Raw genomic sequence first — 13443 nt, forward strand, 5'->3', positions numbered from 1 at the left:
ACAAAAGAACATTTACATATGAATCCTCAAAAGTTATGTAGCTTATTCTCATCCAGGTAATCAAATGCAGCCCTCTCTGCCCGCCTGAACAGTCTTCTCTGTCTTTGCGTTTTCATTTAATGAATATATTTGTATATTTTCCACGTGCTAAATTTTTTTGGAGGCCACAGTGTAAATGAGATAGAATCTTCATGTCGACAGCTGATAAGTTAGATTTAACATGACTGATAAAAATGTGTGATTTTTTAATACCAATATTCTGTATGTCTGAACAAATAGGCATCAAAAAATCTTGTAAAAGCTAGTTAACAAAGAAATCACCACCCTACTCATGGTCAATTTTGTATGAATTTCTTCATTTCTATTTTTATGGCTTTTCTTATTTCAGTAGATAGCATAGATTTGAACCTGGAAACTTGTTCTCATTGCAGGAAGGATTCAGAGTCATATCTCTCAGCTTCACTGGTGTAGGTAGAGCAGGCTCTGGGAGGTTGGCCAGTTCGAATGAAGTGTGATTTTTAGGGAATCTCCTCAGGGAGTGTGACGCAGAAGCTGCTCAAGCCCTTGATCACAAGGGTCCAATAAGAGTGTGTGCGCACACCATGGTTCCAGAAGATGACTTTAAAAAAGAAAATCATGACAATTTTTTTTTTTGAGACGGAGTTTCGCTCTTATTACCCAGGTTGGAGTGCAATGGTGCGATCTCGGCTCACCGCAACCTCCGCCTCCTGGGTTCAGGCAATTCTCCTGCCTCAGCCTCCTGAGTAGCTGGGACTACAGGCACGTGCCACCATGCCCAGCTAATTTTTTGTATTTTCAGTAGAGACGGGGTTTCACCATGTTGACCAGGATTAAATAAGCTTTAATTCAAGTAATACATTTCCTAAACATGCTAAATGTACTACCAGCATGAATTCATTTCTAGAGTAGTGACGTGGTCTTGAATATGTTCAGAAAATACCGTTCGTTTAGAAGAGTTTGTGGGAAAGAGAAAGACACTCTTCCGTTGAACCTTAGTGTGTATTTGAGTTCCATTTGGAGTTGACTCTTTTGTGTTGCTGCATGATGCCTCTAATACAAGACTGAGGCTTCCATGTCTCATCTCTTTCCTCCTCCCCTCCCTTGCCATCCCTCTTCCACTCTGGGTGATGGCCCAGCATCAACTCAGTCCATGCTTGTTAATCAGCCGCCTCCATATACCACATTCAGCAAAGCTCCCTGAGTGACTCACAGTCACCAAACACCAGGGTACTGACTTTTCCTCTGTGTCCTTCCAGTGGCTTCTGATCATGACGAGATGACTGTTACCACCCTAAATTCTGGGGAAGAAAATGAAGGTGATGACCAGGTAAGACTCCTTTTCTTTGTCTTTTAAAGAAATTTTGCTTTTCTGATTTCTTCTCAATTAATTTTGATAAGAAAATCTTACAATGCATAACAGACACAATTGCGTACAACAGACACAATTGTCTTTCTGGGGGTGAAATTCAGGGAGAGTGTCTTCCCAACCAATATGTGACACACTGGGAGGTTTTTAAATGACAGCATCCATTATCAGCTGTAACGCAGAGGCAATTTCTTCCACGTGTTTTCCTCCTTGGATCAAGCATTGTGTATTTGCCTATTAAATCAAATTTTAAAGGTAAATTCTGTAAATCAGGATCTTATTTTTCCATAAGCATCCTCATAGTTTTTGACTCAACCACTGTACGGCCCCTGGTTTTCTGACACTGTCAAGGGAATGACAGATCTACGTGAAGTGTGCAGTAGAATCTGACCCTCATCCTGTTTTCTTTTGTTAACATTGCAGGTAACACCACGTGTCAAAAAATGCAGTAAGTACCATGAAGTAACTCACTTCATGAGGGACCAACTTGCAGCTTGCGTGTATAGAAACCTGATTCAGGGATCCTGCTGGGAAGAAGGATTGGGGGGTTCTCCTGAGAGAAAGTGATTTTGCCGGTATAGAACTCTGGCCAGAGAGGCTGTGGGAAGGTTTGCCAACCCAGAGCAAAGACCAGGGGATCATGTGTGAGGCAGCGTGGCTTCAGCTGGAGGAGGCAGAGTGATGTCACTCTAATGACTTGTCCTGATGTTCTTGTTTCTCAAGAGTGGATTCTGGGAGCCGACAGTGATCAGGACAACTCCTCAGGTAGGGAACTACTTTTCAGGTGGGACGGGATGGGAAAGCATTCCCAAGAGCCTTCGGGTTATCCCTGCTGCTTGAGGGGCTGAAGGAGGGGATATGAAGTCAGAAAGAAAATGAAAATGTGTGTGAGGTGTGGTTTGTTCTTTTCAAAGTTTCTTGGCATAGTGGTAAGAACTGTCTTTACGGGCTATAAGGTGCTGTGTTCATTAGAGATGATCTTTGCAGTATGCCTGCTCTTTTCTGCCCAGGGAAACATCAACAGCTTTGGTTTGGATGAATCAGCACCCCTTGGGATTGTGCACAAGGGATATGCCCCCAGCATTCAGAGTCATCAGTAGTGAAAGGAACCTATGAGACACAGCTGTCTCACACATTTACTTGAACTTAGAGAAAAAGTTCTGCTGTGTGCCAAGGGGAAATTGACAATCAGCCTCTGAATTTTTAGGACTTGTTATAGCATGTTCATGTTTCTGTCCTCATGGTGGGCTTAAAGGGATCTCCCACGGGTGGATGGCAGAGTGAATGTTCACTGTGGGCTCACTGGTACATCTCCAGTCTCCGGGGAAGGCAGGGGAGAGGTTTGACCTTGAGCACATTTGTAGCCTCCACTTCCCACCCCTACCACAGATTCTGAGATGAGGCTTCTTTCTCCTCAGTTCTTTAATTTTTTGGAAAGCCAAGAGTTCTTTCCCACAGAAGATGGCATTGCCCCATTTCCTGTCCTGAAAAATTAGGTTTTAGTTGTAGTCTAAGTTGATATTTATAACTTAAGTTCTAGACTTTATTCACAGATTGCTGAGAATTACGCAGGAAACTCCACATGATAAAGCCTGTTGATATCCCATAATTCTGTCCATGCTGTGGATGACATTTTTATCTTTGGAGGATCCTCATGTTACATAATAAGATATAAAACAACAGGGGCACCCTCTCTCCAGTGTGGGGCACTTCATTAGACCCAGAACTCTGACTGTGATGCTGTCTGTCATTTGCTTTTCCTCATGAGATGCCTGAACACCTGTTAATCGCCACCACCCTCTTTCGAGACCCTCAACATCAAGGGTCCAGGAGGAAACATCAGAGAGGGTGAGATGGCCCTACCTCCTTGAAGCCACAAAGGAAGACATCCCTGGTTCCTCCCTGACATTTCCCTGCCACCTTTAAGTCTACATCTTCCTTAAGGTAACTGCTCTGACTGCTAATGATTTGTTTAGACTTCTCCAGGTCTGGACTGTTACACATAGAGTAAGTCAATATGTATTTCCTGGTGTCTGGCTTTTTTGCTCACGTGATGATTTTGAAATTCATTCATATTCTTTTTTTTTCTTTTGAGACGGAGTTTCACTCTTGTTACCCAGGCTGGAGTGCAATGGTGCAATCTCGGCTCACCGCAACCTCTGCCTCCCGGGTTCAGGCAATTCTCCTGCCTCAGCCTCCTGAGTAGCTGGGATTACAGGCACGCGCCACCACGCCCAGCTAATGTTTTGTATTTTTAGTAGAGACGGGGTTTCACCATGTTGACCAGGATGGTCTCGATCTCTTGACCTCGTGATCCACCCGCCCGGCCTCCCAAAGTGCTGGGATTACAGGCTTGAGCCACTGCGCCCGGCCCTGAAATTCATTCGTGTTCTTAAGTGTAACTGTAGTTCTTTCATTTCTTTGTTGAATACTATTCCACCGTAGTCACACATTACAGTTTACTGTTGATTGACATAAGATTGTTTCTTCTTTTAAAATAATTGTGGCTATGACAAGTAACGGTGCGTTTAGTTTTGTGTGTGTGTGGTTTTGGAATGATGCTGGCACTCATTTCTGTGAAGTAGATTGTTCGAATATTGTGATGAATAATGCCAAATCTTTTTCAACATGGTGATGCTAATTCATGCTCCTGTAGCAGCATATGTGAGTAGACATTTCTCCAAATCCCTGTGGACTCTTAGTTTTCTCTCTCTCTAAAATTCCATCACTGTGGTTAGTGTTTCATTTATATAGCATCTTACTTACTCATTTGTACAGCATCTTATTTTAACAACAACAAAAAAATGGTTTTAGTTTAATGATACAGCACGGTAAGTTTGTTTACGCCAGCCTCACCGCAGACACGTAAGTAATGCACTACAGCTATGACATTAGTAGGCAAAAGGAAATGTTCAGCTTTCTTATAATCTCATGGGACCACGGTCGTATATGCAGTCTGTCTTTGACCAAAACATCATTGTGCCACATATGACTGTGCTTAATAGGCAGCACAGTCTTAATTGGTGGAGGGAGTGAAAAATTACTGAAAGGATAGATGAGTACAGCTGAAGGATGATGCTTCCATAGAGTGTGCTGTTGAGCCTCTCGGAATAAGAACAGATACAATCAAACAGAATCACCCAGTCCCATTCAGTAAGCATCAGCACGCCAGGAAGTGTGCTCACTGCTGTGTTGTGGGGACATAAAATACATCTCAGGCACAGCTCCCCAAAATGGATCATTTTAAAGTACACTGGGAAGCAGTGACTAATTTGAACGTCATAACTATCAAGTATAAAACACAGTGAGCCATTGTGTTTACTTGTGTGCTAGTGTTAAATATTCACATTAAAAAAGTTGCCAAGTTCACCTTAAAACTTGATAATGGCAGAAAGTAATAAACTAGTTTTTACACCAAAGGGAATGTTCTTCAAAGTGCTGCAGAATTTTAGAGACTGGAGAGATGGTTGAGGTTACGGAAGGAGTTTATTTTAGGTGTACACCAGCCCAGCTCGGATTTGAATTTAAAATGGCTGAGCCCTTCACAAAGACAGGGCTTGACTTTTTCCACATGAAGTACACAGTGGCGCTGAAACAGGTTTGCAGGTATAGAACAAAGGGAATTCATCAAACAATGACAGGCACCTAACTGAAGCTTACATGTGACTGTTGCTAGGCAACCCAGATGTTCACTATCTGTAAAGCTCCAGGATTCTAGCACGGGCCCTTCCTATTGCCTTTTGCGACAGCGCCTAGAAGGCTGGAGTCCAGCCTACTTGGGCATTTGTGACCTTCACCGTGTTACAGAAACTTACAGTTGTCAGCTATAGAGAACAAGAATACAAGACTTTATATACTTATAATACATGCAAAACAGGATACAATTCCACGGAAGGGGAAAGACAGGACTCAGGAAAGTCTGCTTATAAAAGAAAATTTTCATTTCTGCTTCTTTTTTCTGCATTAATTTTTATATTACGTTGTTTCACCAATTTTTCTTTTCTCTCTTCAAAAGTAGTCACCATGGGAACCCCTACGCATACAATTTTGTTTTTTTTTAGATGTAATTTTTGGTCAACAGAGGGTTCCTGATGAAGTACTGGTCACCTTCAGTTTCTCACTTCCACTCTCTGGAGACAACCAGTATTACACATTTCTGTGTATATCCTTCCAAAGGCATTCCTTCCATATATAACGATTTTAAAATGTTTGATATGTATGCATTGAATAGAATCATAAACAGGAAGTTTTACAGCCTGGTTTTTTTTTTTTAAACCATTGGTACCATATTATAGATTTCTATGTTAATGAGTAGAGATCAATTACAACTTTTTTCATGTTGTGTTTGTAATAAGTGTTTTACTGAAAAGTGCAAAAATCACAGTGCAAAGACAATATCATAAAGTGAACATAAGCTGGTTCGTCAGTACAAGTCGAGAAATTACCTTTCTGTTTTCTTCCTTTCCAAACCTTCTAGTTCGTTTCTTTTTCTTGCCTTGTTACACTCACGGTCAGGATCTTTAGTGCAGCTTCCAGTTGAAGGGCAGCCATCAGGCCTTCTTCCCCCATCCCCAGCCTTGGCGGAAAGGCTTTGAGTATTTCACCATTAAAGAAAATATTTGATGTCAGTGTTTTGTAGCTACCCTGTCAGACTAACAACATTTCCTTCTAGTCTTAGTTTGCTACGATTGTTTATTGTGGATTTTTAAAAATGGTATCAGGTTTTTTTCTACATCTGCTGAGAGGATTAGATTGTTTTCCTCCTTTTCTCTGTTGATGTGGAATTATACTGACTTGGTTTTGAATACTAATTCCATCTTTCATCCTTGGAATAAGCCCAGCTTTGTCAAGACACCACAAATTATTCTCCAAAGTGACTGGTGACTTATGTTCTCAGCAATGTCTGGAAACATGTTTCCTAACTGCCCCAGCCAACACTCGATGTTTTAAAACTTTAAAAAAATTTCCCATTTAATAGGTTAGAAATTAATTACAGTCAACCAAACTGAATTTTTGTTTTTGTTTTTGTTTTTGTTTTTTTTGAGATGGAGTTTCACTCTTGTTACCCAGGCTGGAGTGCAATGGCGCGATCTCGGCTCACCGCAACCTCCGCCTCCTGGGTTCAGGCAATTCTCCTGCCTCAGCCTCCTGAGTAGCTGGGATTACAGGCACGCGCCACCATGCCCAGCTAATTTTTTGTATTTTTGGTAGAGACGGGGTTTCACCGTGTTGACCAGGATGGTCTCGATCTCTTGACCTTGTGATCCACCCGCCTTGGCTTCCCAAAGTGCTGGGATTACAGGCTTGAGCCACCGCGCCCGGCCGACCAAACTGAATTTTACTTTGTAAAAAAAAAAAAAAAAAAAAAATAGTTTTTTTTGACTATGAAAGAAAAGAAAGAATTGAAAATAGTTCATGTGTTCTATGTGGGACTGTGGAAGAAACTGCTTTGAAATAGGATTTCTTATGAAGTTATTTAGGCAGTAACAAAAATGGAAGGGAAACCTGATGGCAGAGAGCAGCCAGGCCCAGTCGCCTGTGGATGCACCACAGACTGTGGCGGAGCCTGGAATGCACCAGGGACCACCCGTCCCCACGGGCGGTCAGTTCAGTGACAGCATCACTAATGACCTGATCAGCGCCCCAGTAGCACATGGAGAGGACAGGGAGGCCCAAGAGGAGTGCGGGCCAGGGGAGGTCTCCAGTGATGGGATATGGCTTGGTGGTCCTGCTTCCTCTCCCAGTCTTACTTGGTGCCGCAGAGAGGTACTTACGTAGCCGCCCCTGGTGTCCTTCCACATCCCTCAAGGCTTAAAAGCACCACGATGTTTATCAGTCTTTTAAAGAGCACAGTAGCATGTGACTGAGGAACCAAGATTGAAAAGAAGCGCCTCGTTTCCTGGGAATGTTTCAGGTTGGGGAAGTGGTGAGGTCCCATTGAGGAAAAATGCTCATGGCTGAAGAAGGATGAGGCCTGATGCCTGGCGGTTGGGTTCAGCCACACGGAGCCCACGTTGTGCCCCACAGGAGCAATTCTGGTGGAGTGGTGCCAGCGTCACAGAACCCGTGCAGGGATTTGGAACCAGAGGGCTCCTCAGAATGGACACAGAGATGGTCTGTGAGGACCTGTCTGACTCCAGGGAGGGTTTGAGGTGCGCAGGAGGACACCAGGGTGGGGAAGCAGGTCTCAGGGAGAGCTAGGTCTCAGTCCAAACAGCAAGGGGGAGAATGTTCCAGGGAGAGGCTGCCCTGGGGTCTCCCGAGGGCTCAGAGGAAAGGTTTCAGCAGATGGGGTCAGAAAAGGAGGGGTCCGGGCTGTGGGGGGAGGGTGACCTGAGCTGCTTACAGCTGCTGATGCAAACAGTGATAAAGGACATCATGAGACTAGTCCGGAGTCTGAGGCAGAGAGTGGTGAGGAGCCTGTGAGTTTGGGGGAGGGAGGGAGAAGAAAGAGCCTGGCTTAAGAAGGCAGGGTCCTGGGCTCGCTACAGTCCAGCCAGGGAAGGACAGAGCCCGGAGGGGCCCAGGCCTTCCTTAAGACACCTGCACAAAGAAGTATCTGTCTGGCCAGGTGGTGCTCTCTAGATGGTTATGGGGTAGGGGAGTGGCTTCTCCTGGGCACAGGACCCCGGGTGCCTGCAGGATGCAGGGTTCCAGGCTCCTTCGGATGCCCGCTGATGGCTCTCCTCTGAAGGCGTGTAAACAGGCTCTCTGGGTACCCACAATGTGTAAGGCACTTGTTCTCAGTATAATACACAGGACACTGCCAGACTCACACCCATTTATGACAGGCACAATTACTACCCCCATTCCAGAGCTGGAGAAACAGGCACTGAGCAGTGAATCTACTTGCCCAGTGTAGAGCTGGGGTCTGACCACGAGCAGGCTCCCTCACAGTGTTAGCTCCCAGCTACCGGCCGCCCCACCGCCCTTGTCCAGGCTTGGCCGTCTGGGGTGGCAGTTGAATGACCAGTTGCGTCTTCCAGACTGGTGCCCACCCGGTGCCCACCCTCTCCCAGCAGCAGCCACTTAGGTCCCAGAAGCAATCGTGTAATAAATGGGCCTTTCAGAGTGGAGGCAAGGGTGTGGTGCTCAGGACTTCTCAGTCCCAGCAAAGGCTGCGTCCCTGGCCCTCCTCTTGTTACAGAGTCTTGGCTGTCCCTGGCTGATGAGTTCTCTCATCCCTGCTTCCCCTTCAGTTTTGGCTGCAGGGGCGCAAGCCCAGGAAACACTGGCACGAAGGCTGTGCAGAAGGACGACACTCGGAGACATCACGGTGTGCACTGCTGAGAGTGAGCTGAAGATCCTCAACAAAGGGGGGTGTCTCCTCATCCAGAGGGGAACCCCTTTTTAGGAGCAAACCATGTCCAAAGGCAATCGAGGCAGAGGAGCATGGTGACGTATTGGGGGTTGCAAAGGTGCTGGCCCCAGGCGAGGCCACCGAGGAGGTGGAGGCTGCTGAGAGAGGACGGAGGGTTTCGACTGGGACGGCGTGTTGGAGAGGTACGCAGCCAGCAGCCACCTGAGCCTGATGCGTGTGCAGTAGGAAGTTTTCCCTGGACAGGGCTTCCTGGGATGCAGTTCTTCCTCACCTGGGAAGGATGTGGAGCCTAGTGAGATAGAGCGGTGGCCCTGAGAGGGGCAGCAGGGAGAAATGAGGAGGGTTCCAGGAGTCCCGCTGTGGGCTAGAGGCAGAAACTGTTGAGCCCAGGCCGTCATCAGAGCAGGAACAGGGCAGAACTTTCTGGTCCCATTCATGAACTCGGTTCGGAGACCATTTACTTGGTGAGGGGTCCGTGCTTATCCCAAGGGGCATGAAAAGGCTGGAAAAGGGGGTCGTTTTCAATTTTACAATGCACATTAGCTGCAGAAGCTACTGGCAAGTCCTGCAGTTACAAAACAGTAGATTTTAGACAACCTTGTAAGTCGATAATTCTATTCATTGTCCCAACTAACTTAGCAAACCCTAGAGTGCTCCTTCAAGATACACGTTCCTGTCGCCAGTGCTGGGATGTGGGTGAGGCTGAGGCACACAGGTCCGTGATCAAATGGCTCAGGCTCAGGGGTGACACTGGCCAGGCCAGGGACAGAGCACGGGGCTGAGATCTCAATCAGGAATAGTATCCAATTCTAAAGACAGGGCATAGGGGACAGTTAGTTGATGGTTATGGCTGGAGCCATCATGATCAACCTGTGTGAGGCTAGGACTCAGGGGAACTGGGTCGAATAGGAAAGGCACCATCCCCAGCACAGAATGGGCATCCGTTGGTTGTCTGATGGAGGCTGTCAGAATCCTATTCAGTTAGGATTGTTTGAACTGATTGGCAGAATTGTTTATGAACACCCTGAGGCACCCTCCGCAGGGACAGTGTGGCCCATATCTGGAATGTCCTGCACTGGTACTGGGGGTCCTGACCCCTCCTCACACACTAAGGTCGGGCTCCCTCCATGGAAGCTCAGCTTCTGATGTCCTGTCCCTCCCATACCCCACAGGACAGCCATGGTCACTCTGTTCCTGCCCTCCTCTGAGGAGCTCCAAGACACAAGGCCACACTGGTGTGTCTCATTTGTGACTTCTACTCAGGTGCCATGATGGTGGCCTGGAAGGCAGAGGGCACCCCTGTCACCTAGGACATAAAACCATGAAAACAGCAGCAAGAAGTTTGCAGCCAGCAGCTGCCTGAGCCTGACGCAAGACAGGTGGAGGTCCCGCAGAAGCTATGGCTGCCAGGTCACCCACGAAGGGAGGAGAAGACAATATCCCCTTCAGAGTGTTCTTAGGCCCCAGTCCTCACCCCATCCACAGGGGCCTGGAGCTGCAGGATCCCAGCAACGGGGTCTCTCACCTCATCCCAAGGCATCCAGCCCTTCTCCATGCATCCAAGTACCCCTCAATAAATATCCTGATTATCAACCAGAAAGCCTGCTCCATCTCATCATTTTTTTTTTTTTTTTTTTTTTTTTTTTTGAGATGGAGTTTCGCTCTTGTTGCCCAGGCTGGAGTGCAATGGCGCGATCTCGGCTCACCGCAACCTCCGCCTCCTGGGTTCAGGCAATTCTCCTGCCTCAGCCTCCTGAGTAGCTGGGATGACAGGCACGCGCCACCATGCCCAGCTAATTTTTTGCACTTTTAGTAGAGACGGGGTTTCACCATGTTGACCAGGATGGTCTCGATCTCTTGACCTCGTGATCCACCCGCCTCAGCCTCCCAAAGTGCTGGGATTACAAGCTTGAGCCACCGCGCCCGGCCCATCTCATCATTTTTAATCTCATGTTCAATTTGCAACCTCCAGGAGAGGCTGTCGTCTTCCTGGAGCATCACTCAAAGAGGCCCTTCCTCACCTGGTCACCCTTTTCCTCCAGGCTCCACTGTAGCCGACAGCCCAGCCTGGCATCTGCTTAGACCAGGCAGATTTTTCAGCCCTGCTGGTTCCACTGCTCCCAGTAAAACCCTAACCATGTATCACCCAGCATTTAATGTCCCGCTGCTGTCTGCTTCCATCTTTGGGATGAAGGGTCACTGCACAGGGGCAAGCACCGTGCAGTTCTAGGGTGAGACACTATGTCCCCATCGTTCCACGCCCCACCCAACTCACCAGGGACTCAGGCTTGGGAACCGAGATCCAGGGCAGGAATTTGTCCCTTCAGAGGATCCCCTGCAATGCAGTCCTGGCCCACCTGGTAAGGACGAGGTGGAGAGTGAGAGGGACAGAGCAGTGACCCTAGGACCAAAATCAAGAAAAGGGGTTCCAGGAGCCCAGCAATGGGCTGGAGGCAGAAACAAGGCTGGAAGGAGAGCCTTGAGCCAAGGTCGTGGTTTGAGCAAGAAGAGAGGTAGAAAATTTCTGTCCATACAAGCCCCCAGTTGGGAGAATATTTACCAGGTGAGAAGTTGCTATCACCAGGAAGTTCTGGAGAGGTCTGGAAATGGAAACTCACAGGTGCATTTCAGAGACTTTCACAATACAGGTTGACCCAGTAAAGGAACTGACATGTCCTGCAATAGGAAAGCAGTCTATTGTCTTTGAGGCTGGGATTCACTGGTTACTACTGCAATGTCACACACAAAGGGAGCACCTTGGAAAAGACAATATCCCCTTCAGAATGTTCTTAGGCCCCAACCCTCACTCCATCCACAGGGCTTGGAGCTGCAGGATCCCAGGGCAGGGGTCTCCCCTTCACTCCCACGGTGGCAGTGGCATGATCTTGGCTCACTGCAACCCCTTCCTCCTAGGTTCAAGCAATTCTCCCTGCGAGGTCAAGAGATCGAGACCATCCTGGGCAACATGGTGAAACCCCGTCTCTACTAAAAAATACAAAAATTAGCTGGGCATGGTGGCGTGTGCCTGTAGTCCCAGCTACTCGGGAGGCTGAGGCAGGAGAATTGCTTGAACCCGGGAGGCGGAGGTCGCAGTGAGCCGAGATTGTGCTATTGCACTCCAGGCTGGTGCCTGGCGACAGAGCAAGACGGTCTCAGAAAAATAATAAACTTTTTATTTTGAGATAATTGTAGCTTCTCATGCAGTTGTGAGAAATAATACAGAGGGACCCTAGCTACTCTGACTATCTTCCTCAAGGGTAACACCCTGTAGCTTCAGCAACAGATCACAGCCAGGATATTGACATCCATACAGCAAGGAATAGCAAGTTTTCCTCCCAGACATCCCTCATGTTGCCCTTTCATGGAAACAGTCGCTTCCCACTGTCCCTAACCCCTCCTTAGCCCCTGGCAACTACGAATTTGGTCTACACTTGTATCATTTTGTTATTTCAAGAATGTTCTGTTCATGGAATCAAACAGTATGTGAGCCCTGGGGCACTGGTTTTCACTGAGAATCGTTTTCTGGATGTTCCTCCAGGTGTCTGGGTTGTAACATAGTTTGTTCCTTTTTAAGCCTGAGTAGGAGTCTAAGTCTGTAACCTTCTGAGTCTGGCTTCCTAAGTTCAGTGTAACAATGTTGCGATTCCTTCCAGCTACCTTATTGATCAATAGTTTGTTCCCTACTATTGCTGAGTAGGATTCCATTTCATGAAGGTATCACAATTTGTTTAGCCACTCACCAGTTGAATGGCAATTGGGTTGTTCCCGTGTGTGTGTGTGTGTGTGTGTGTGTGTGTGTGTGTGTGTTGGATCAAACCAGATGTTTCTGCTTTTTGCCAATGGTGAATAAAAACAGTACGAATATTTACATACAAATTTTTGTTGGGATGAAAATTTTCATTCTGTTTGGATAAAAACCCAGGAGTAGGGTTTGCTTGATATGTGTAAGTGTATAAGAAATTACCAAATGGTTTTCAGAGGAGAAGCTGACGTAGGTGGGGTCCTGGGGGTAGGAGAGGGTTTGGTTAATGAAGCTTCCACCAGTCCAGCTGGAAATCAGGCCTGTGTACCAGAACCAAGATGCTCAAGCCCCGTGCCCAAACCTGAGCTAGACAGGGTCTCAAGCTCACACTCAATCAAGGGTCGGAAGAGGCATCTTCTGCTCCACGAGCTTCCATTCATGCAGACCCTGCCCCCTGCTCAGGGTTCCTCAGGAACTATTCAAAATGCTGGGTGCAGAGCTGTGGCCAGCTGTGGGGCATAGCCAGACACTCGGAGCTCAGAGGGACCCAGGGGAGGCTGGATTGGCCGAAGCTGGAAGTGGGTCCCTGCAGGTCACACCCCACCTGCTGCCTCCAGACTTTGGACATTTCAGGGGGGCTGGGCCAGTTGCAGGGAGGGAAAGGGAAATGAGGACCCTTCCAATTGCGGCCCTGGGACTCGAAGGTCTTGGGTAATGACAAGGAACCTGGAAGCACAGCTGTCCCCAAGAGGCCTTCCTGGGTCCCTCCTGCATGGACAGGACTTCAGACCGGACAGTAACTCACCTGTGTTTTCATCCGTCCATCTCTCCATGTTATCTGTCCATGCACACACATACCCCTCCTTCCGCAAGCCCCCTGAGGCCCCTGGGGCCTGATCTATGTAGACCCCTCAGCTCCTAATGTCCCAGGCAAGGCAGGACTGGCCTAGCCCAGCCCCGGGTGAGACCAGAAGTGTGCCTGCTCATGCACCG

The 13443-nt window shown here is 47.6% G+C and overlaps 1 long non-coding RNA gene across 1 annotated transcript; it reads left to right on the forward strand.

Annotated features, from left to right (window-relative positions):
* Positions 1-1266: 1266 nt before the first annotated feature.
* On the forward strand, positions 1267-10294 carry LOC141582587 (uncharacterized). The gene is made up of 5 exons (XR_012515458.1): positions 1267-1348; positions 1811-1835; positions 2111-2152; positions 3156-3331; positions 8587-10294. It is a non-coding gene; the product is annotated as an uncharacterized LOC141582587 (long non-coding RNA).
* Positions 10295-13443: the final 3149 nt, after the last annotated feature.

The sequence above is a fragment of the Saimiri boliviensis genome, chromosome 21 (assembly GCF_048565385.1).
Source record: "Saimiri boliviensis isolate mSaiBol1 chromosome 21, mSaiBol1.pri, whole genome shotgun sequence".
Lineage (NCBI taxonomy): Eukaryota > Metazoa > Chordata > Mammalia > Primates > Cebidae > Saimiri > Saimiri boliviensis.